Genomic DNA, 25799 nt, shown 5'->3' on the forward strand with positions numbered 1-25799 from the left:
ATAATATTTTGTATTACAAGGCCTGCAAAATAATGCATTTTCAATTGCAATCTGATTTCAAATATTAACTAGTTAATATACCATGGTGTGTTGTATCACTTGTTTCTGAGCAGCAGCAGCAATCTACAACTCAAAGGCAGCTACATAATCATAAGAGGAAACAATGTCTTCTCAATGTGCCATATTTCTAAAACTACATAGGATATTCTACAATTATTTATGTTGTTTTATTAAATGACTAGTACCAGTGTCACCATTAGTAAGTTCTACATTATTTTAGCTATGTGTAACCTCACTGTAACACAGGGACTATGTAGTATCTATGAATACAGACTTAATGTGCTCTTAATATCTCATACACTTGAGATACTTTAACACTGTGTCTAACACTTTCCCATTAATGTTTCTTATTTCATGATGGAACAAGTAGGAAGATATCTGTGTATGTGTCTGTCTGTATAAACATTATTCATCATTATGCCTCTAAACACCAGAAGTAAAGAATAGCCCCAATCTTGGCTTTTCAAAGGCATTTTTTTCCAAGCACACTATTATTTGACACTGATCACTGTAAATGACTTTTCCTCTTCACTCCAAATTGATTATTGCCCCACCCTGCATTCATTTTGGACATCTTAACAGTAGAGAACACTGGCACACATCTACTCACTCAAAATCACCAGCCTTATATCTGTAATCATTGTATCACAAGAAAACAAAAACTCCCAAGGCTCTTGATCCACTTGGCACCCAGAAAAATATCCAAGTCTCTGCTTCTTTCATTGACAGCAGTCAAGGTACTGACAAAACCAACAGTAATTTCATTGAATGTGGTGAACCAACAAGTCCACTGTCTTCAGAAGTAGTGACCAAACCTCTTCCAGAACTCTGGATTCTAGCAACATTCTTCCCTGGTTCAGTAAGACTCACCTCTGTTGGAAGTTTTTTGTAGTCATCATACCAAAGCTGAAAGAAGGAACTGAATTGCCACATAGGAAAGATTGGATATCTCTGAGGAATCAAGAGATGATTCAGCATATAAGCCCATTTGTTGCTCTTACAGCAGACCTGGGTTCAATTGTCAATATTCACATGGCAGCGCACTGTGGGGGTGACCAAAGCAGCTTGACCACACAGCTTCCATGACAGGGTTAGAAGTCCAGACTCAGTTTCTGGCAGGCAACACCTGGACCTATGAAAAACCATAAGCTGACTCCACCCAGGGAGGAACTGCATCTTAGGGGAAATATCTGACCTTCCAAACATTCCCTATACCCTAAACAAATGCCAACCAATCAGGGTCCTGAAGCCTGAAATCCTCTCACCCCAACCTCTGCTATGATAAAAATACCACTCTGCCTGGGCTTGGAGCTTTCTGTTCTTATTTCTACTTCAGACAGAGAATTCAAGCACCAAGCCTAAAATTTTTATTTATTTATTTATTTATTTATTTATTTATTTATTTATTTATTTATACAGGATTTGTTCTCTCTGGTGGACTTTTGGGGGTCCTGCAATCTGGGCATAACTTTTGGGGGTTCATCCTGGCATCCCTCAAACCCCCTGGTACTACTGCACTTAGAGCCTGAAGCAGGCTGTTAAGTATCTGTCCTATTTGTCTGTGTTCAGTTTCATTTCTGTGGCATGGCTAATTTGGTCATTGTGATCAGAAATGGGTAAGGGCTGACACACTGGAGGACCATGATCACAGGGTGCTGAAAGATGTTCCAGACCCTGGTAGTAGGGTTGGAGAGCCCCACATCTGTTTGATTGAGGACAGCAAGCCTCAGATCTGGGTTTGAATTTGATTTGTTTAGACAACTCAGGTTGCTATCTCATTACTGGCATGAGGCCAGCATCTTCATTTTGGGATGGTCTCCAGGCATCAGGAGAGCTGTTTTGCTGTCTTGTGTATTGTAATTTTGTTCTTTTCCTGACTTACAAAAACTGTAGACTCTTATTTTAGGGTTTTTGAGTTGCTTAGTTGACACTGTTTCCTTGAGAAAAAGTCCTGTTTGCCTTTCTGTTGGAATGTCCTGCTTATATGAATGTATAAGTGTGTGAGAAATGTAGCCACAAATATGTGTGTGTATTTTATGCCTGGGCTTGTGTGTGTGTTGACACTCATGATAGAAACTGTACATGGAGAGCCTTTTGTGCCAGATAGCCAAGAGAAGGGACAGAGGGTCCCTTTAGTTGAACTAGGACAGACTAAGAGTACTCCTATCCAAAATGCTTTTCTCTGACAGGGAGCACAGGCAGCAGTGGGCAGAGGAGGACACTATTGTGATGTACCGTGGAGGGCAGTGGCCAGGGGCCTCGGGGGCTGTTAAGGGTAATCAGCATGGCTGAGTGCTAGGGCAGGGCATGAGCACAGTATGGACTGAGATACAGTGGATTTGAGGCCAGAACCCTGCACAGGGAGCCAAAGGGTGGAGATTTTGTGGCAAGGCACAGAGCATGCATGGCCTCATGTAGCAAAGAGCACATCTGACCCAGGTGCACCATAGAATTTAGGGCTAATGGAGAACAGCCCCCTCGGGGGTCATAGTCAAGGAGTGGCCTACAGTGTCTCTCCCCCAGAGGGGCCCATTCAGGGCATGGAGTAGCTCACAGTCTGCCACTATCCTGCACGTTAGAATATGAGGTTAACAACAATCTTTTGTTCCCATGCTGCACCTTCCATGCTCATGGGAGAGGCTCCTAAGACCTGTCCTGGGAGCTGCCTACTAAACCTGACCAAGACCGACTCCAAGGAAACAATGGAATGTCACTGCCTATGGTTGCTAAGCTATGGTAGCTATGTTATAATGCTGTAGCCAAGGCTGCTTTGATCATTCAGATCCAGTAGATTCTTTGTGTTGGTTCAGTGAAAGTTAATTCTGGTTGGTTTTCATTTTTAAGCTAGCTGATGATTCTTCACTGCAAAATGTTTATGTTAAAAATGAAGATATGCACATGTGTATGTATGTGGACATGTATGTGACTTGAATTTAACTCTATATGTATGCTAGCTTTAACTGTATGTATATGTATGTAACTTAGATCCAACTGTGTGTATGTGTGCAAGTAATTATTGTTTAGAAAAACATGTTTTAAACAGCAACCATGTGGCTTTCCTCCATTTTGGTTGGTGACATCATGATATAGACAGCCACATGGCTGGCAGCCATCTTTTACTAAGGTTATAAAGATCTTTTCAGATTAATAAAAGCTCACTTAGAAATTTACACATAAGTACTTATGTCTTTGACAAGTATTCAACAGCAAGCTTATAGAGAATTTAAATAGATGACTAGATGTGATTAATAAATAAGGTATTTGATAAATATTAAAGCTGCACCTCCATGTGTTTATATTCAAGAATGTACCTTGCTCTGGCAGCTAATCTTTGTACTTTAAGTGTCATCCAGGCAATATTCACCAGAAAATGAGATGTTCATTTCTTGTGATGCAGCAAGACAATACCTGGGCAAAGGCTTTGGAACAGCTTCTGATTCATTGAGTCTTGACCCTTTAGGGGTGAAAAAAAGACAAAAAACAAAACAACCCCCCAACTTTTTACAGGGGTAGCTTAGGACTACCTGTATGTCAGATGTTTACATTGAGAAATGAATAGCATTGGGAAAGTGGAGAACTAGTGGCTTGGAGAATGTTTCTCCTTACTCAAGGTCAATTCAGGCTTATTAATGTATGTCTAGCCTCTTTGTCTTTGCTAAATTTGTTAAGCTTAAGCTATTTGGATAAACTGAGTGATATAAATATTTTATATTGATACTAAAAGGAACTTAGTGCCCTCCCTTTAACATATGGCTATTTTGTTTTGATTTCTTTACTGAACCCATATTTGATACTAGAAGAGTTTCAATTCAACATCATTGTTTTTAAGGCTACTTACTGCAGACTGAGAACACAAGTAAATAATCATCTTATAAATAATCAAGTTCTTTAATTGTAGACATGCTAAGTACTGATGTAATTAATTACAGGGATAAGCTTTACTTAGTCCCTTGTATATGTTTTCAAGGTTGAACTTAAAACAAGTAACTAGAAATAAAGTTTGTTTTTTCAGATATACCTGGACAGCCCTCATACCACAGAGATCTGCAGAATATGGCATTTAAAATGTTTAACTAATAGCTTATTATATCAGACATACTCCCAGATCCTAGTAGTGACCCAAGGTTTCCAAAGAAGATTATGGGGTACAACAATGTCTCCACCTGGATTACGGCATGCTGACCACTGAGCAAGATGCCCTACCTGCTGCCAGGAACTGGCCCAGACTGTGAAAAGGCAACAGGACACTGAAGAATTGATTGTACTCCTTTTGCCTAGACAAAGTAAGATCAGTCTCTCCTGTGACCTTCTTCCACAGGAAAAATTCTCCTTTATGTGCCTGAAGGCCAAAGATTGATGCTGTTGTGATACTTGTGCCTCTAATGCTATAGAGACCTGCGTATGGACTGGGACCTGTCATTTATAGAATCAGAACCTGCTCAGTCTACACTTAAATTTTTTTCTTCTAGGATCTCTGATAGTACTGATGGCTAGGCTAGCTATTACTTTCTCAGCTTGGCAGAACTAGATAATCAGATCCTACAGGTCTTTCACTTGCTTAGATTTACCCCAAGGTATTTTATATTATTTGTGGCTATTGTAAAGGGTGATGTTTCTCTGATTTCTTTCTCAGCCCCTTTTTCATTTATATATAGGAGGGCTACTGATTGTTTTGAGTTAATCTTGTATCATGCCACTTTACTGAAAGAGTTTAGCAGCTGTAGGAGTTCCCTGGTAGAATTTTTGGGGTCACTTATGTATACTATCATGTCATCTACAAATAATGCAAGTTTGACTTCTTCCTTTCTAATTTGTATCCCCTTGATCTCCTTTTGTTATCTTATTGCTATAGCTAGAAATTCAAGTACTATATTGAATAAGTATGGGGAGAGTGGACAACCTTGTCTTGTTCCTGATTTTAGTGAAATCACTTTTAGTTTCTCTCCATATAATTTGATGTTGGCTGTTGGCTTGCTGTAAATTGCCTTTATTATGTTTAGGTATGTTACCTGTATTCCTGATTGCTCCAAGACCTTTATCATGAAGGGGTGTTGGATTTTGTCAAAGGCTTTCTCAGCATCTAATGAGATGATCGTTTGTGTCTTTTTTTTCTTTCAGTTTGTTTATATGGTGTATTACATTGAGAGATTTTCATATGTTGAATCATCCTTGGAACCCTGGGATAAAGCCTACTTGGTCATGGTGGAAAATTGTTTTGATGTGTTCCTGGATTCGGTTAGCCAGTATTTTATTGAGTATTTTTGCATTAATGTTCATGAGGGAAATTGGTCTGTAGTTCTCTTTCTTTGTTGCATTTTTGTGTGGTTTGGGTATCAGTGTAACTGTGGCCTCATAAAAAGAATTTGGTGGGGTTGGGGATTTAGCACAGTGGTAGAATGCTTGCCTAGCAAGCACAAGGCCCTGGGTTCAGTCCTCAGCTCCAATAAAAAAAAGAATTTGGTAATGTTCCTTCTGTTTCTATGGTGTGGAACACTTTGAAGAGTATTGGTATTAGCTCTTCTTTGAAAATCTGGTAGAATTCTGTGCTGAAACCATATAGTCCTGTGCTTTTTTTTGGGGGGGTGTTGGTAGACTTTTAATGACTGATTCTATTTCCTTAGGGGTTATTGGTCTATTTAAATAGTTTATCTGGTCTTGATTTAATTTTGGTATGGGGTGCCTATCCAGAAAGTCATCCATTTCTTTCAGATTTTCCAATTTTGTGGAGTACAGGTTTTTTGAAGTATGACCTGATGATTCTCTGGATTTCCTCATTGTCTGTTGTTATGTCCCCCTTTTCACTTCAGATTTTGTTAATTTAGATGTTCTCTCTCTGCTTTTTGTTTAATTTGGATAAGGGCCTATGTATCTTGTTGATTTTCTCAAAGAACCAACTCTTTGTTTCATTGATTCTTTGTATTGTTCTGTTAGTTTCTATTTCATTGATTTCAGACCTCAATTTGATTGTTTCTTGGCATCTGTTTCTCCTGGATGTGTTTACTTGTTCTTGTTCTAGAGCTTTCAGTTGTGCTGTTAAGTCACTAGTGTGAGATTTCTCTAACTTCTTTATGTGGGCATTTAGAGCTATGAATTTCCCTCTTAGCATTGCTTTCATGGTGTCCCATAAGTTTGGGAATAAGCTATAGCCAGCTGGTTAACTCATTTTTAAGAAAAAGTTTGCATAAGTCACAAAGTTTTAAATGTGGGTCGGAGAAAATGTCTGAAGATATGAAAGTCTATGCAAGCTTTGAGGATCTAGAATTTTTTAAGATATATAAAGGTCTGAGGATATGAAAGCTTATAATCTTTGAGGATCTTGGAAAATATTTTCACATATAGATGCAAGTTGTGAAGATACAAATAAATGATTTAGATTATGAGAAATGTTTTGGATTTCTCTCCACCTCTATGATATAAAAGTTCAGAGCCTAACATTTAATAAAGTTCTAATAAGCAGGTAGAGCAATAACTACTTACTGTTCAGCCACAAGCTCAATTTTTTAGATTTATTTTGGTTGTCATCTAAATAGAAACTTAAAAGTGCTTCTCATCAGTCCAAAACAAAATATCTCTGGACAATTTATACCTGGCTTTCTAGACAGAAGGAAAATGCACAGGTTTTTATCACAAATCTGTAGTTCATCTAGCACTCAAAGGTATGAATTCACTTCACCTGCCTTATCTATGATGTGGATTTCAGTACAGATTGGTAATACTAATGTATCTAACTTTTATGTCATTTTGTAAGCTAATTCATACAGGCCTCAGAGGATTAAAAGAGTTATAAAACTTGGATCCACTTCGCAGAGGTCAGAAGGATTCCAGATACGCACAGCTCAAATTTTACCCACTTGTCTATCCCTAAGAATGGTATTTTTCACTCTCCTGTTCTTAGGAGTCCAGCCCTTCCCAATTACTAAGAATTTGGGCCTAAAAGTTCCAAAAAAGTTCATAAATTTTAACTTCTCATCCTACTTTAAATTTGTCTCACCAGGTTTCTACTTGGCTGGCAGACAACTCCAAGCTTCAGTTCATGACTACACTGCTCTAGATGACTATGAGCTCTGGACTTGCTAAAAGGTGATGTGGATTATGGTTATAATTTACTTTGCTGAAATGTGATTTTATTTATATATTAACAAATAAAGTTACCTGGGGGTCAGAGCTAATAGCAAGCCATAGCAGAATCCAGGTGGTTGTGGCACACACTTTAATCCCAATCACATGACAGGCAGATCTTTTGTGTTCAAGAGTACAGATAGCATGGAGACACATGCCTTTAATATCAATACCAACCATGGAGGACCTGAAGTTCTGTATAGACAAGCAGTGACTTGGAGGTTATGTGGTTGGGTTTACAACCAATGAGAAGGCAGAAGAGAAAGGCAATAAAAAGACAGACACACAGGAAGTAGGTCTCCTTCTCAGGGGAAGGACAGCAGTGGCAGTGGGTGGTAAGTAGATGGTTTTAGTCTCAGCACTTGGCTACCTCTCTGACCTCTTGTGCTTTTAACTCTACAAGTAAATGCTGAAAGATCAGAGAGTGTTTCTTATTTAATAAGACCATTACAGCTACAGTATGGTATGCAATATTTATATTATTAAAATAGAATTTAAATGAAAACCATTAAATGTGGCAAATAAAATGATTATATCATGTGGTGGTTTGAATGAGAATGCCCCCCATAGGATCATAAATTTCAATGCTTAGGCGTCAGGGAGTAGCACTATTTGAAATTAGGAAATGTGGCCTTGTGGGAAGAACTATGACTGGAACTGGGCTTTGAGCTTCAAAAAGCCCAAATCAGTCCAAATGGATTGCTCTTCTTGCTGCCTACAGATGAGTATGTAGAATTCTCAGCTACTGGCCCAGCCCATATCTTCCTGTATGCCACTACCCTTCCCTCCCTTACAAAGGACTAAACCTGTGAAATTCTAAACAAACACTGTTTGAATGCTTTTTTTACAAGAGTTGCCATAGTCATGGTGTCTCTTCACAGCAATAGAACATTGACTAAGAAATATAGTAAAGGAGACAGTTTAATAGAAGAATATGTATCAGTTCCTGACTGCTTCAATGGATAATTTTCAGTCAAAAAGGCAGAGGAGTTCTGCAGAATCAAAATAGGTTTTCATTCATCTTTAACACCATTATTACTGGTTGAAGAGAACGTTATGTTCACCATTTTCCTCACATTGCAGTATCATTGTTATTGCAGCTGACGGAGCCAGAAATCCATGACCAGTGAGGTGTAGCCATGGTACTCATGCTCCAAGGCCCTCAGCTGCAACAAATAATGAGTTCCTCAGCATTTCTCTCTCACAGACATGTTACAGGTTTGGCAGCTGGGTCACTCCAAGTAAAGATGTTTTTGTTAGGGTGTGAATCACTGTGGGAGGAGCATATGAACCTTGCATGCAGTAATATACTCCCAAATCCTCAGGCTCCACTCTGCTGATCTTGAGTGTGAAGTCTGTGCCTGACCCACTGCCACTGAACCTGTCTGGGACTCCAGAAAATCTGTTGGAAACCTCGTATATCAGGAGCTGTGGGGGCTGGCCTGGCTTCTGCAGGTACCAGTCCAAATAGGTGTATCCATCACTAAGTACAAGGCTCTGAATAGACCTGCAAGTGATAGAGGCTTTATCTCCAAGGCTGACAGGCAGGGAGAGTGGAGTTTGAGTCAAAACAACATCCCCTCTGGAAGCTGAAATAAATACAGACAAGAATAAAGTCATGGACAAACTAAGTTGATTTTTTTAAAAATTCATTTCAGTTTAGATGTTTATATTATATAAAATGTTTTATACACTAAATTTGCTTTTTAACAGAACAAGTGAACTAACAGCCCTGAGAGGCTTCTAGCTGTTATTTAGACCGGCCCAGTCCATCTGTATCATAATCTTCATTGTAATACAGATTCCTTCCCATCTGGGTCCTCCCTCTCACAGATGTAATTCTCACAGGCCCCATCCTGGAGGATAACATCCATCTTCCCTACATGGACAGAACCCATGCAATCAGCAGTGAGACTCAGGACTCATCCCCACTACCCATCCTCAATTCTCATTGTTCTTACCAGGAATCCTGAACACCAGCAACACCAACATCATAACAGGCAACTTCATTTTGAGGAGGCAGTCTGAGGAGACTGATCAGTCACTACAAGAAGACTACTTTTATCTCAGACTAAGAAGGGTGGGTCCTCCCTAGGGAGCAATATGCAAAGGCCTGGGTTAGTGCTGCAGTACAGGCAGAGGGAAGAGTTATGAGGATTTTCATGATGGCTCCTCCTTCTTTACCAGTGTCAGAACAAATAGATAAAAAGAAGCAAAGCTCTTTCGATGCCCAAGAGGGGCCTCCGTTGCTTTTCTAGTGAAGGAGGCTGAAGATGGTCTGGTTTACACTGGTCTCCACAGTCCAGCATAAAGACTCAGAGGCATGAATAACAGAAATTCATGTTGTTACTCTGTAGGGGGCTTGAAGGTCCAAGATCAAGTACCAGGATATATTCATTGCACCCTGTCTTTCAGAATGTACTTCTAGTTGGCCCCTTCCATGTCTGGCTCTCACAGAACTTGTCCTGAAAGGATTTTTTGAGTGTGTATTCTTCTTTCAAAACATTCTTTTCTAACAATTAACCATCTACCTGAAAATATAGTTTATCTCATTTTATAAATTTAATTTATATTTTGTCATGCTGTTATAACAGGGATATAGAGGTGGCTTTTGCTAAACACATTGAATTTTCACTTATGATTTCAGGTGCCCAAAATGTGTTACTGTTAACAAGACAAAGCCTGTAATCTGTACTTTTATTTTATGTAGATCTTTTTACTTTTTCTTCAGAGTACTGTTCAATTTTGCATATAAGCATGTCAGTCAGTAGAGGATTATATGATAAATCAGGTAGCACAAGGTTGATTGGTCTTAAATTTACTTAACCTATTTTTTTCCACTTTAGAATTGATGAAACTACTAGGATATTTTATTGTTGTCTTAGTTAGGGTTTTTAATTGCTGTGAAGAGACATCATGACTATGGCAACTCTTTTTTTTTTTTAAGAATCATTTTTTTTTTTATTTTACAACACAATTCAGTTCAACATAATAGCCACAGATTCCCCTGTTCTCCCCCTCTCGCCCCCCTCCCCCCAGGCCACCCCCCATTCCCACCTCCTCCAGATCAAGGTCTCTCCCGAGGACTGGGATCGACCTGGTAGACTTAGTCCAGGCAGGTCCATTCCCCCCGCTCCCAGACCGAGCCAAGTGTCCCTGCATAAGTCCCAGGATTCAAACAGCCAACTCATGCAACGAGCCCAGGACCTGGCACCAATGCACAGCTGCCTCCCAAACAGATCAAGCCAAATGACTGTCTCACGCATTCAGGGGGCCTGATCCAGTTGGGGGCCCCTCAGCCTTTGGTTCATAGATCCTGTGCTTCCATTCATTTGGTTATTTGTCCCGGTGCTTTATCCAACCTTGGCTTCAACAATTCTCGCTCATATACACCCTCATCTTTCTCACTAATTAGACTCCCAGTGCTCCACCAGGGGCCCAGCCGTGGATGTCTGCATTCAGATTCCTCAGTCTTTGGATGGGGTTTATGGAACAACTATCAGGATGTCTGGCCATCCCATTACCAGAGTAAGTCAGTTCCTGCCGTCTCGCGACCATTGCCAGCAGTCTTTTGCGGGAATATCTTTGTGGATCTCCGTGGGCCTCCCTAGCTCTCTGCTTCCTCCCCTTCTCACCTTCTCCTGTGGTCTTCATTTACCATGGTCTTCTATTCCTTGTTCTCCCTCTCTTTTCTTGATCCAGCTAGGATCTCCCACTCTCTTTCCCTCGACCGTCGCCCTTCATTGTTCCCACTCATGACCAAGCTGTTCATGTAGATCTCATCCATTTCTCCGTGTCTTTTTTGGGGGTCCCGTTTTCCAGGTAGCCTCACTGGTGATGTGAGTAGCAGTCCAGTCATCCTTGTTCCACATCTAGCATCTTGCTATGAGTGAGTACATACCATATCTGTCTTTCTGAGTCTGGGTTACCTCACTCAGGATGATTTTTTCTAGATCCATCCATTTGCCTGCAAACCTCATTATGTCATTGTTTTTCTCTGCTGAGTAGTATTCCATTGTGTATATGTGCCATAATTTATTTATCCATTCTTCAGTTGAAGGGCATCTAGGTTGTTTCCAGGTTTTGGCTATTACAAACAATGCTGATATGAACATAGCTGAGCAAGTGCTCTTGTGGTATGATTGAGCATTTCTTGGGTATATGCCCAGGAGTGGTATAGCTGGATCTTGGGGGAGATTGATTCCCAATTTTCTAAGAAAGTGCCATATTGATTTCCAAAGTGGTTGTACAAGCTTGCATTCCCACCAGCAGTGGAGGAGAGTACCCCTAGTTTCAAATCCTCTCTAGCATAAAGTGTCTTCAGTGTTTTGGATCTTAGCCACTCTGACAGGCGTAAGGTGGTATCTCAGAGTTGTCTTGATTTGCAGTTCCCTGATGATTAGGGATGTTGAGCAATTTCTTAAATGTCTTTCAGCCATTTGGGTTTCCTCTGTTGAGAATTCTCTGTTTAGTTCTAAAGCCCATTTCTCAATTGGACTGTTGGTTGTTTTGATGTCTAATTTCTTGAGTTCCTTATATATTCTGGATATCAGTCCTCTGTCACATGTGGGGTTTGTGAAGATCTTTTCCCATTCTGTAGGCTGTCGCTTTGCCTTGTTGACTGTATCCTTTGCTCTACAAAAGCTTCTCAGTTTCAAGTGGTCCCATTGATTGATTGTTTGTCTCAGTGTCTGCGCTACTGGTGTCATATTTAGGAAGTGATCTCCTATGCCAATGCGTTCAAGACTATTTCCTACTTTCTCTTCTAGCAGGTTCAGAGTAGCTGGATTTATGTTGAGGTCTTTGATCCACTTGGACTTAAGTTTTGTGCACGGTGACAGATATGGATTTATTTGCAGGCTTCTACATGTTGATATCCAGTAATGCCAGCACCATTTGTTGAAGATGCTTTCTTTTTTCCATTGTACACTTTTGGCTTCTTTGTCAAAAATTATATGTCCATAGGTGTGTGGGTTAATGTCAGGGTCTTCAATTTGATTCCATTGGTCCACATGTCGGTTTTTATGCCAATACCAAGCTGTTTTTATTACTGTAGCTCTATAGTAGAGCTTGAAGTCAGGGATTGTGATGCCTCCAGAAGTTGTTTTATTGTACAGGTTTCTTTCCCAGGGATGCAAGGGTGGTTCAACATATGAAAGTCCATCAATGTAATACACCATATAAACAAACTCAAAGAAAAAACCACATGATCATCTCACTAGATGCAAAAATGGCATTTGACAAAATCCAACACCCCTTCATGATAAAAGTCTTGGAGCGATCAGGAATACAGGGAACATACCTAAACATAATAAAAGCATTATATAGCAAACCAACAGCCAGCATCAAATTAAATGGAGAGAAACTCAAAGCAATTCCACTAAAATCAGGAACGAGACAAGGCTGTCCACTCTCCCCATACTTATTCAATATAGTACTTGAAGTTCTAGCCAGAGCAATAAGACAACATAAGGAGATTAAGGGGATTCAAATTGGAAAGGAAGAAGTCAAGCTTATCCTATTTGCAGATGACATGATAGTATACTTGAGTGACCCCAAAGATTCCACCCAGGAATTGATAAAGCTTATAAACACCTACAGCAACATAGCAGGATACAAGATCAACTCAAAAAAATCAGTAGCTCTCCTATATACAATGGACAAAGAAGCTGAGAAGGCAATTAGAGATAAATCACCATTTACAACAGCCAAAAATGACATAAAATACCTTGGGGTAACACTAACCAAGCAAGTGAAGGACCTACATGACAAGAACTTTAAGTCCCTGAAAAAAGAAATTGAAGAAGATGTTAGAAAATGGAAAGATCTCCCATGCTCATGGATAGGCAGGGTTAACATAGTAAAAATGGCATCTTACCAAAAGCAATTTACAGATTCAATGCAATTCCCATTAAAATACCAACACAATTCTTCACAGACCTGGAAAGAATAATACTCAACTTCATATGGAAAAGACTATGGCAACTCTTATAAAAAATAATTTAATAGAGGTGGTTTGCTTACAGTGTCAATAGTTTAGTCCATTATGATTATGAAGGGGAGGGTGGCAGTGAGCACGCAGCTGCTGTGGGGGAGCTGAGAATGCTAAATCATACAGGCAACAGGAAGTCAACTGACAGACAAACTGGGAGGTATCCTGAGTATGACACCTCAAAGCCCACCCCCACAGTGACACACTTCCTGCAACAATGCCATATGCACTCAAAAAAAACCACACCTCCTAATAATGCCACTCTATATGAGAATATGGGATTATGGGGGCCAATTACTTTCAAACTAGTACAACTGTTATCCTTTACACAGTTTGTTCCTGATTCTGCAAATGCTTCTTAAGTCTCTATTACCGCTTTAACACCCTGGTCATCTTGGACTTTAGAAACAATTAACATTTCAGGAAGATCAACTCATGATGGAAAAATGCCAACTCTAAGAGGGAGAAATTGCCTGATTTTGGGATGTGAGGTTGCCTATGAATTTCCTGAGCAATTATGAGCACTCATCTCATCATAGACAAATACATCTACATATGATTACAGCAATGGTTTCTCTAGAGTCTAGAATTAAGAAAATGAGCACTCAGACGTTTAACTGAGACTTTATAGCTACACACAGTTCTTAACCCTTACCTTAGTTCTTTTCTTTTCAACACTAACATGCATGTACCAATATAGACAATGATTATACTTCTGTCACCATTTGCAATGCCAGTGCAGTTGTATTGACATAACTCTTGTTTAACTTTCAACATTTATTCACTTGGCTTCTATTTCAAGTACATTATATAATTTCTTTGAACCTCTGAAAACAAGTCCCCTATTGGATAACACTCCAGTAACATTACCAAATGCCAAAGGTAAAGTGCTATATATATTGAATGAATAAATATTCTTTAAAAAAAATCTTACTGGGCTAGAGAGATGGGTCAGCAGTTAAGAACACTGGCTGCTCTTCCAGAGTATCTGGTTAAATTTCCACCACAGGTGTAGTAGCTCACAGCTATCTGTAACTCCAGTTCTAAAGTATCCAACACCTTCTTCTGGTCTCCATATATGCCAGGCACTTACTGGTAGACAAAACACTCAAATACAAAAAATAAAATTAAATTTAACATAATATTCTTGTTTATTTAAAAAAAACTATCTGAAAGTACCTGCATTTATGTTTTATTACTGGGATATAGAAATGACATTGATGACAAGCAGTCATTTGATCATGGTATCACCATAATTTATTCAGGTTTCCCCTCCCATTTCTTTTCACACTATGGGAGAAAATGTCATATGGACTTACCAAAGTTTCTTGTGCCTAATGTTTTGCAAGATAATATAAGCAAAAGCTTGTGTTTCTATAGTATAATTACATATATATATATATATATATATATATATATATATATATATATATATCTCCAGGTAAAACTAGGATATAGAGGATCATGATTAATGTGCTTTTAACACAGTGCTTGAGAAAATGTAAATAAAATATTTTAATTTTCAATCAGCTGTGCGAAATGAAGAGTAGATGATATAATGTTCTAAAGTGGAGGTTTCTGTGGGTGACATCAGATTATGTATCATCTTACTCACAATTGAATTAGATAAATTTAAGTGTCTAAAGGGATTTTGGTTTGTCCAAGGAAGAAGGACACTACTGGAAAAAGCTTCTAATTGAGCTTTGACAATGTATATACTTTCCTCAAATTTCTGGTTGTAGTTCTTTGTCCAGTGACTGAGATCTTATGAGCCAGCCAATGTTAGAGTGCTGTTTGTTGTACTCCTTTTTCAGGTTTTGTTTAGGCAGCCAAATTGGTGAGATATATTAGGTGTAACTTCTGACTTAGACACTTGAGAAATGCTGAGAACAGGAGAAATAATCTTCTTCAGGAAAAGCATGCCAATTGGTTATGCAAAAGTAAATGGTCAGCCCTGAAACTGGATAAACATAAGCAGCATCATATGGTCTGATCAGATTGTACTTATGTATTTAGGATTAAATAAATATTATTTATACATGTGCTTATATTTATATATACATGTCTATGCTTCCACATGTGCATGTGTATATATTATCCCTACATATACACATATACTTGTATATATCTAAACATGTATTTATACCCACACATATATACATAGATGTGCTACAACAATTTACAAAGTGACCATGAACTTGAAAGAAAGCAAGAAGATCAAGTGCCAGGATATATTCATTGCACCCTATCTTTCAGAATGTACTTCTAGTTGGCCCCTTCCATGTCTGGCTCTCACAGAACTTTTCCTAAAATGACTTTTTGAGTGTGTATTCTTCTTTCAAAACATTATTTCCTAACAATTAACCATCTATCTGAAAATGTAGTTTATCTCATTTTGTAAATATAATTTATATTTTGTCATGATGTTTTAGCAGAGATATAGAGGTGGCTTTTGCTAAACACATTGGATTTTCACTTATAATTTCAGGTGCCCAAAAAGTGTTGCTGTTAACAAGACAAAGCCTGTTATCTGTACTTTTGTTTTATGTAGCTCTTTTTACTTTTTCTTCAGAGTTCTGCTCAATGTTGCATATAAGCATGTCAGTCAGTAGAGGATTATATGATAAATCAGGTAGCACAAGGTTGATTGGTCTTAAATTTATTTAACCTATTTTTTCCACTTTAGGATTGATGAAACTAATAGGATATTTTATTGTTGTCTTAGTTAGGGTTTTTAATTGCTGTGAAGAGACATCATGACTATGGCAACTCTTATAAAAAATAATTTAATAGAGGTGGCTTGCCTACAGTTTCAATGGTTCAGTCCATTATGATCATGAAGGAGAGGATGGCAGTGAGCAGGCAGCTGTGGTGGGGGAACTGAGAATGCTAAATCATACAGGCAACAGGAAGTCAACTGACAGATACACTGGGTTGTATCCTGAGTATGACACCTCAAAGCCCACCCCCACAGTGACACACTTCCTGCAACAATGCCATATGCACTCAAAAAAAAAAACACACCTCCTAATAATGCCACTCTATTTGATAATATAGGATTATGGGTGCCAATTACTTTCAAACTAGTACAACTGTTATCCTTTACACAGTTTGTTCCTGATTCTGCAAATGCTTCTTAAGTCTCTATTGCCGCTTTAACACCCTGGTCATCTTGGACTTTAGAAACAATTAACATTTCAGAAAGATCAACTCATGATGGAAAAATGCCAACTCTAAGAGGGAGAAATTGCCTGATTTTGGAATGTGAGGCTGCCCATGAATTTCCTGAGCAATTATGAGCACTCATCTCATCATAGACAAATACATCTACATATGATTACAGCAATGGTTTCTCTAGAGTCTAGAATTAAGAAAATGAGCACTCAGACCTTTAACTGAGACTTTATAGTTACACACAGTTCTTAACCCTTACCTTAGTTCTTTTCTTTTCAACACTAACATGCATGTACCAATATAGACAATGATTATACTTCCGTCTCCTTTTGCATTGCCAGTGCAGTTGTATTGACATAACTCTTGTTTAACTTTCAACATTTATTCACTTGACTTTTATTTCAAGTACATTATATAATTTCTGTGAACCGCTAAAAACAAGTCCCCTATTGTTACTCTAGTAACATTACCAAACGCCAAAGGTAAAATGCTATGGATATTGAATGAATAAATATTCTTTAAAAAAATCTTACTGGGCTAGAGAGATGGGTCAGCAGTTAAGAACACTGGCTGCTCTTCCAGAGTAACTGGTTAAATTTCCACCACAGGTGTAGTAGCTCACAGCTATCTGTAACTCCAGTTCTAAAGTATCCAACACCTTCTTCTGGCCTCCATATATGTCAGGCACTTACTGGTAGACAAAACACTCAAATACATAAAATAACATTAAATTTAACTTAATTTTCTTGTTTATTTAAAAAACTATCTGAAAGTACCTGCATTTATGATTTATTACTGGGATATAGAAATCACATTGATGAAAAGCAGTCATTTGATCATGGTATCATCATAATTTATTCAGGTTCCCCCCCCCCATTTCTTTTCAAACTATGAGACAAAATGTCAAATGGACTTACCAAAGTTTCTTGTGCCTAATGTTTTGCAAGATAATATAAGCAAAAGCTTGTGTTTCTATAGTATAATTTTATTAAAAATATGCATATGTACAGGTAAAATTAGGATGTAGAGGATCATGATTAATGTGCTTTTAACACAGTGCTTGAGAAAATGTAAATAAAATAATATTTTAGTTTTCAAACAGCTGTAGGAAATGAAGAGTAGATGACATAATGTTCCAAAGTGGAGGTTTCTGTGGGTGACATCAGTTTGTGTATCATCTTGCTCGCAATTTAATTAGATAAATTTAAGTGTCTAAAGGGATGTTGGTTTGTCCAAGGAAGAAGGACACTACTGGAAAAAGCTTCTAATTGAGCTTTGGCAATGTATATACTTTCCTCAAATTTCTGGTTGCAGTTCTTTGTCCAGGGACTGAGGTCTTATGAACCAGCCCATGTTAGAGTGCTCTTTGTTGTTCTCCTTTTTCAGGTTTTGTTTAGGCAGCCACATTGGTGAGATATATTAGATGTAGCTTCTGACTTAGACACTTGAGAAATGCTGAGAACAGGAGAAATAATCTTCTTCAGGAAAGGCATGCCAATTGGTTATGCAAAAGTAAATGGTCAGCCCTGAAACTGGATAAACATAAGCAACATCATATGGTCTGATCAGATTGTACTTATGTATTTAGGATTACACAAATATAATATATATATATATATATATATATATATATATATATATATATATATATATATGTGTGTGTGTGTGTGTGTGTGCTTATATTTATATATACATGTCTATGCTTCCACATGTGCATGTGTATATATTATTCCTACATATACACATATACTTGTATATATCTAAACATATATTTATACCCACACATATATACATATATGTGCTACAACAATTTACAAACTGACCATGAACTTGAAAGAAAGCAAGAAGTATGTAGGAGGGTTTGGAGGGGGAAAGGGAAGTGGTAAACGATATAATTATGTTATAATCTCCTACAAATTGATCCTTTTATTAAATAATGCATTTAAGCTAAACTCTTAATAGCAGGCATGGTTTTCCTTGGAAAATTTGCTGAGATAATCTCTAAGAAATGTGATGAAGTAGATTGGCTCCAAATTCTGAGGGAAACTACAATCTTCTTAGGATTTACCCCTTCCACCCACATCGATGCACTGATTCTTCTTTTTTCATTTTTCTTTATTAAGCAATTTTCTACTCATGCCATATATTAGCGACAAATCCCCCCTCCTCTCTCCTCCCACCCCCAATCCCTCCTTCCAAAACCATACCATGTCCCCACATTCCCCAAATCGAGGTGTTCCGTGGGGAGTCAGCAGAGCCCAGGACATTGAGCCTAGGCAGGTCCAAGCTCCTTCCCACTGCCCCAAGGCTGGATGCACTAATCCTTTATATTTATTTGAGACATGAACCTTGAGCAATAATGCACCAACCCTCCTGGGCTTAAATATTCTTTCTGATACTCTTATCTTAAATACAAGGACTCTCTAGAGTGATTCTTTTCTCTCAAGTCATTGCCTTGTTTGTGGTAGGGACAAAAATGAACCTCAAGTGTTCATGTATGTTCTCCTCAAATGATTAAGAATGTGTTAAGTGCCCTAAGGTACATTTGGATTGGAATTCTATTAACCGTCAACTCATTAAATATTTATAATCATCCTTGAACCGTGCTCCTCACTGAGCTTTAAATTTGAAATGAAGAAATCAACTCTATGATTCATTCTAAGGAATACATCTCAGTTTCTATGTGGGTTGCTAGCTCAATCCTAACTCCACCAAATCCCCAGCCTAACTATTGTATGAATGCCAGCATTCTGTCATGTACCTTTTCATGTTCCTACACTTCACACCACCTAAGCTCAACAGTAAGATTCATACCTCCCTTCTAGAAGGTGAGGGAAATACATACAATATTTTCTTATCCCTTTTTCATTGAAATCCTTTAGCTGAAAGTTCTCCTGTGTCCCACATTGTCTGCAGCCACTCAGACCCAAGTAAAAACAGAGAGGCTTGTATTAATTAAAACTGCTCAGCCATTAGCTTAGGCTAACTACTGACTAGCTCTTACACTTAAACTCAGCCAATTTTTGTTAATCTATATGTTGCCACGTGTTCCATGGCATTACCAGTGTGCCATTATATGCTGCTCCTTGGACAGAAGGCTGACATCTCCTGACTCAGCCTTCATCTTCCCAGAATTCTCCTTGTCTGCTTATCCTGCCTATATTTTCTGCCTGGCTAGTGGCCAATCAGCATTTTATTAAACCAGTGTATAAAAGCATTATCCCACAGCATTTCTCCTTTTCTGTTTAATTAAAAAGGAAGGTTTTAACCTTAACATAGTAAAGCTACATATAAAAAACAAGAATTAGTTACAATATCTAGTCTATTTGTATTTTGTAAAATTAAAGAAAATATTCTATTTATCCTATATTTGTGAGTCTAAAATTTTATATCTACTTATCTTTTATCATAACTAAAGAAAATTATAATTATAACTTTCTAGTCTTCAACTACACCAAATACCTCAGAAGGATATAATATTACCTAAGTAAACAGGAAGTGCATTGTAAGCAGCTTCCAAAAATCTAGAAATGACAGAGACAGCTGCCTGCCTAGACAGTTACCCAAAGCTCCTCTGCAACACTGGGGCATCCATCTTCTGACCACAGGCCTAGAATCTCTCAGCTGCTTCTTTATGTGTCCTGTAGAATGTCTGGCACTTTCTTCTGAGAAGCAGGACCCTTAAGGACAATCTTGCCTTTCAAGTTCAGTGGTCACCTTCCTATGGGTCCTGCATGTCCAGTTTATGCAACATATTATCAAACAGTCTACACAAGGGCACGTTTTTTGCCCAGTGCCAAAAGTTTCCCACAAAGAAAGCAAACTCCATAATGAGTTTCTTCAACACCCACTATCTTCTCTGAAGTAAATTGGTCTTGCTGGGAGCAGACATGTTTCAATGTCCAAAAAGACAAAGTCTTTAAGACATTTTAAATGCCATATTCTGTAGATCTTTGAAGTGTTTGAAGATTACCTGTCTAATTGAATTATATCTATGTAAACCTAGAAAACTTAACATGACTATAAGTTTGACTATAATAGAAGACTAATTATTAATCTGTACTTCTAATTATTTATTGCAATTTAAATGAGTTGCGGAAACATAATACCTTAAACAAGAGTGGAAATATACATACAGTATAACAAAATTAACTTTAAATTTGTATCAATAAACTAAATCTATAGCAAATTAAAACAAGTGGCTCTTTAAAAGTTGATTCAGCCAGGTGGTGGTGGCGCACGCCTTTAATCCCAGCACTCGGGAGGCAGATCTAGGTGGATCTCTGTGAGTTCGAGGCCAGCCTGGGCTACCAAGTGAGTTCCAGGAGAGGCACAAAGCTACACAGAGAAACCCTGTCTTGGAAAACAAAACAAAACAAAATTATTTAAGCCGGGCGGTGGTGGCGCACGCCTTTAATCCCAGCACTCGGGAGGCAGAGCCAGGTGGATCTCTGTGAGTTCGAGGCCAGCCTGGGCTACCAAGTGAGTTCCAGGAAAGGCGCAAAGCTACACAGAGAAACCCTGTCTCGAAAAACCAAAAAAAAAAAAAAAAAAAAGTTGATTCATCTATCCTTTCATCCTATCAAAACTATATCCTATCCCACATATTTCTTTAGAAAGAGATTGTGTTTATAATCAACCTGATTTGAATAAAAATAAACATTTATAAACAGTATTTTTGAAATTTGGGCAAAGCTTCTCATACTACTTTCTGCTGGTAGGGGCACTGATAATCTTATGGGGATCCTGAAAAATTAAGAATTATGGTCAAGTCCTGATTGGAGTAGTCTTTGAGGCTGCGTTGTCTCAGCCAGTTGCTTTGAAGCTGTTTTCGATGTTGAGCCATAGCTATCATTAGAGACCTTTCAGGGTCTTACTTGATCCATCCATATTATCCTGGAAGCAATTCAAAGGTTCTCATCTTCTGTGAAAACAATAGCAGAACCACTTTTCAAAAGCAATGTATCCTTGGACATAAATTTTGAAATTGAGATACCTTTAAAATATACACTTTGATTTAACTCAGCAGTTTTTATAATCAAATAACTTTCCACAGTTAAAAATATCAAAGACAACACAATCTAGATTCTCTGTGTAATATCCATCTTTATGTGGCTTATTTTTATGCTACATTTACTGTGTCTTTAAAAGACTACTTTTTAAAACTATTTCTTTTTATAACTGTCTATATTCATTTTCTTCTCTCTTCTAAGCCTACATACATTTTTACACACACTGTAAACCATTTAAAGTCTTATTCCATCTGAAACTGCTTTATTGTGAATCCATTGCTTTAAACTGTAGTGGCTAGTACTGAAGCATGCTAGGAGCCATTCTGTCTGCTGACTCTGCTAGGCAGTGGGTCCATACCTTATCCAGCTGCTTGTAGCTCAGAAACCTCTTCTCTTTTTTTTGTATTAGCAAAATCTAAATCCACCATGCATCAGCATAGTGTTCAGCTTGGAGATGCCTCTGTGTACCAGTGCCGGATTCCATCATGCTTCAGGTCAAGCCCACATGGTGGGAACCAAGCATAGAGTCACTCACCTACCATAGAGTATCTCAAGCCCGCAGGCTATAGCTGTCCTGAGAGACACACTAGGAAGCTGTTCTTAGCTCCCTTTTAGATTCTTTTTTAAAGCTTTCTTGGCTTTTAGGTAGAAACTATTGCCACCATGTCTGGGTGCCAATTGTAGTTGAAGTTTTCCTGGTCCTACCTGGCTCAAAGTCAGGACAAATCTCTCTCACCCACCAGTCCCACAGCTGCTTAGATGCAAATAAACACACAGAGGCTTATATTCATTATAATAGCTTGGCCATTAGATCAGGCTTATTACTAGCTCTTATACATAAATTTCACCCATTTCTGTTTATCTATATGTTGCCACATGTTCCGTGGCTTTACCTGCGTGCCATTAAATGCTGCTTCCTGGATGGCAGGCTGGCTAATCCTTCCTCTTTCCGGAATTTTCCTTGCCTGCTTATCCTACCTATACTTCATACCTGACTACTGGCCAAGAAGCATTTTATTAAACCAGTGTAGAGAAGCATTATCCCACAGCAGAGGAATGCTTAGCTCTTGGTCAGTTTAGCTGAAAAATATCCAATTCTCATGTAGAGTTTTTGGACTCATTGTAAGGTGTGTTTCACCACATTTAAAGTACACAGCTCTGGAGTGATTCTAAAATCCAATAAGATAGCATTTGGCTAAATAATAGGAGTGTCACTGCTGTGCAGGGGGGCACATGTCATCAGTCAGTTCATCATAGTAGACCATTGGGTTCCTGCAAGTTTGCAATCACCAGTGTCTTCTCTCTCCCAGCAAACTTCATAGCATCTTACAGAACTATCAAAGCTACCTAGCCATATAATAGCTTCCAGCTCATTTCAACCTTCATTTCTCTATATTGTGCAATCAAAGTACATGGTATCATCATTAATGTGGCTGTATCATCTAGATCTTGTGGACAAGAGATAAACTCTGTATTGTTTGGTGACTTCTGTGTCCCCCCTCACCAACAAATCACAGTGATATAGTCATGCCTGCGTTAGAGTTTTGTATAATAATGTAGCTCTGGGGACAGCATTTTCTAGGTATACCTGATATTGCCATTTAAACATTTTTTAAATTTAATAAATTATATTTTTGTGGGGTACAAGATCTTGTGGTTCCTTCATATCTCTAGCACATTTTATTGGGTTGGTGTCTATAGAGTTTATTTTTTGAATTCTTTGGGTACTCTGAATATCAATCATCTGTCAGATGTACAGCTGACAAAGAATTTTTCCCTTTCCATGAACTAGCTCTTCAGTCAATTTACCGTTCCCTTTGCTCTATAGAAGACTTTTAGTGTGAAAACATCCCATCTGTCAATTGTTGGCCTTATTTCTAGAATGAAATTCAGAACAGAAGATCCAGATTTTAAGTCCATACAGACATATTCAATTCATTCCTGTTTAGAACATTCTCACCTATGTCTGTATGTTGTAGAACATTTGCTAAATTCCACTCCTGGAAATTTCTGAGTCTCTAGAGTTATTTTCAGTCCTTTTGCTGTCTTTAATGCATGTGTAGTTGATTTCAGTGCAATGTGTGAGACAGGATTCTAGTTTCATTCTTCTATATGTGGGTATTCCATCCAATGTTTAATCACTATTTGTTGATATTTGTATTTCATCTTCCTTACAGTTGGAGTGTGTGTGTGTGTGTGTGTGTGTGTGTGTGTGTGTGTGTGTGTACGAATGTGTTCACAATATAAAAAGAAACAAAGTGGGTATATTTTTGTGGACTTAAAATCTGGATCTTCTATTCTGTTTCATTGATGTACATGTGTATATTTTTGTCAGCACCATGCTGTTTCTATCATTATTGTTCCCCACTATAAACGAGATTATGTATAGAAGTGGATACAGTATTATACTTTATTCTCGGCTTCTATGTAACTTTTAAGATTGTTCCTTTTTCCCTAGCTATGAAGAATGACATTGGGATTGGACTGAATCTACAAAGCACTTTTGATGACATGGTAATTCTCACAACATTAATTCTAGACACCAATGAGCATGGGGAATCTTTCAATTTTTTAGTGTTACTACTGTTTCTTTTCTGAAACAGTTAAAGAAAATTTTAAATATCCACTTCGAAGTTCCATTGACAGTTGGTCTTCAAGAATGGACCATTTTAACATGTATATCTTTGCATAATTTAAAAATTGCTTCAGGTTAATATTGACTTTTTATTCAGAATTATGTAAAACAATTTCTATTTTTAACATTCATTTTATATTTTGTGGCTTAACATATCCCATCTTTTAAAGATGGTTCCCTGCACTAATGAGAATAATATACATATTATGAGCCTGACAAAAATACATTTTCATTATCCATATATGAGTTCATTGACATCTAGGGTATTTCCATGCCCTAGCTATTGTGAACTGAGCAACACTGAACACAGATGAGCATGTGCCTCATGGTTGGAAACAGAGTCCTTTGGGCATGTGTCCAGGAGTAGCATAGCTGGGTCCTGTGGTAGATCTAATTCTAGGTTTTTCAGAAACTGCCAAAAGGATTTCCATAATGGCAGTACCAATTGCAACCCCACCAACAGAGTATGATTACTTTCCATGCCCCATGTCCTTACCAGCATTTCATGTCTTTTGTTTTCTTAAATAGTCATTCTGACTGGGGTAAGATAAAATATCAAAGCAGTTTTAATTTGCATTTCTATGATGGCTAAGGATGGTGATTCCTTTTAAAATATCTTGTATCCATTTGCACTTCCTCTGACAATCTTCTGTACAGTTCTATGCTCTACTTTCTAACGGGTTGTTTGTCATCTTGGTATTGGTCTTCATGAGTTCTTTGTATATTATTGTCTTTGTTAGGGTTTCTAATGTAATGATAAACACCATGACCAAAGCAATTTGAGGAGAAAATGGTTTATTTCAACTTACATCTCTCAGATTACAGTCACTGAGGGGATCCATGGCCGAAACTGAAGCAGGGAAGTATCCGGTGTCAGGTGTTTCAGCAGAGGCCACCGAGAAATCTGCTCACTAGCTAGCTCCTCAGAGCTTGCTCAACTTCTTTTCTTTTCTTTTTTGTAGGGAGCCTAGCGTTTAATGGCTGAGCCATCTTTCCAGCCCTCATCCTCTTTTCTTATAGCACCCAAGACCACCTGCCCAAGGGTGGCACCACCCATAGTGTCTTGGGCCCTCCCACAATCATCCTTATTCCAGGCAATAGAACACCTTCTTGCCTACAGGCCAGTCTTATGGAGCCATTTTCTCAGTTGTGGTTTCCTTTTCACAGAAAACTCTAGCTTGTATAAAGTAAAGTAGACATAAAACTAGTCAACACAATTCTAGACACTAATCATCTGTCATATCTATAAGTGGTAAATATTTTTGTCATTCTTTAGGTTACCTCCTTATTCAACTAACAAAATCTCATCCTTGTATTTCTCCACAGGTGTTGCAATACCATTTTCACATTGAAACCTCATTTGCACATAAAAAAAACTTTACAGAATATTTTTGAAAGAATAAATTTACCTGTAATTAATAATTTCTGGATTAAGCCTGAAATTTTCCATTAATTAGTGAATGAATATAATGTAATGTAACGAGCCATGGCATATCTTTCAGAACAAAAAAGAATCAAGGAGTTGATTTCATGCAACAGGAGTCTGAGAAACACCTATGAATTTATTTGAAAGCTTTTAATATCATAAACATTATTACTGGAAACACTGGATTCCTTGGTGCAGTTTTGAAGTTAGAGCTCTATGTCATGAAGTTATAAGCCACCTAACTATGCTGTATTTTGACCTCCTCAGGCAATCCTATATTGTTCCTTGTGTTGCAAATATACAGCCAACTGTGGCTAAGTCATACAATTTTCAGAGTGTTGATTCTTGGGTTTATGTTTAAACTATGTATGTACAAACTTT

The 25799-nt window shown here is 38.0% G+C and overlaps 1 long non-coding RNA gene across 4 annotated transcripts in view; it reads left to right on the forward strand.

Annotated features, from left to right (window-relative positions):
• Positions 1-2804: 2804 nt before the first annotated feature.
• The window catches only part of LOC143272168 (uncharacterized), a 37116-nt gene continuing 14121 nt past the window's right edge, over positions 2805-25799 (forward strand). The window contains exons 1-4 of one of the 4 annotated variants that reach the window (XR_013049604.1): positions 2805-2885; positions 4073-4343; positions 7055-7140; positions 9144-9280. This is a non-coding gene — a long non-coding RNA (uncharacterized LOC143272168). Of the gene's footprint in view, positions 4344-7054; positions 7141-9143; positions 9281-10594; positions 10708-25799 lie in introns of those variants that run through there. The other 3 variants (XR_013049605.1, XR_013049606.1, XR_013049603.1) reach the window with 3 other exon arrangements.

The sequence above is a fragment of the Peromyscus maniculatus genome, chromosome 3 (assembly GCF_049852395.1).
Source record: "Peromyscus maniculatus bairdii isolate BWxNUB_F1_BW_parent chromosome 3, HU_Pman_BW_mat_3.1, whole genome shotgun sequence".
In the NCBI taxonomy this organism is placed as follows: Eukaryota; Metazoa; Chordata; class Mammalia; order Rodentia; family Cricetidae; genus Peromyscus; species Peromyscus maniculatus.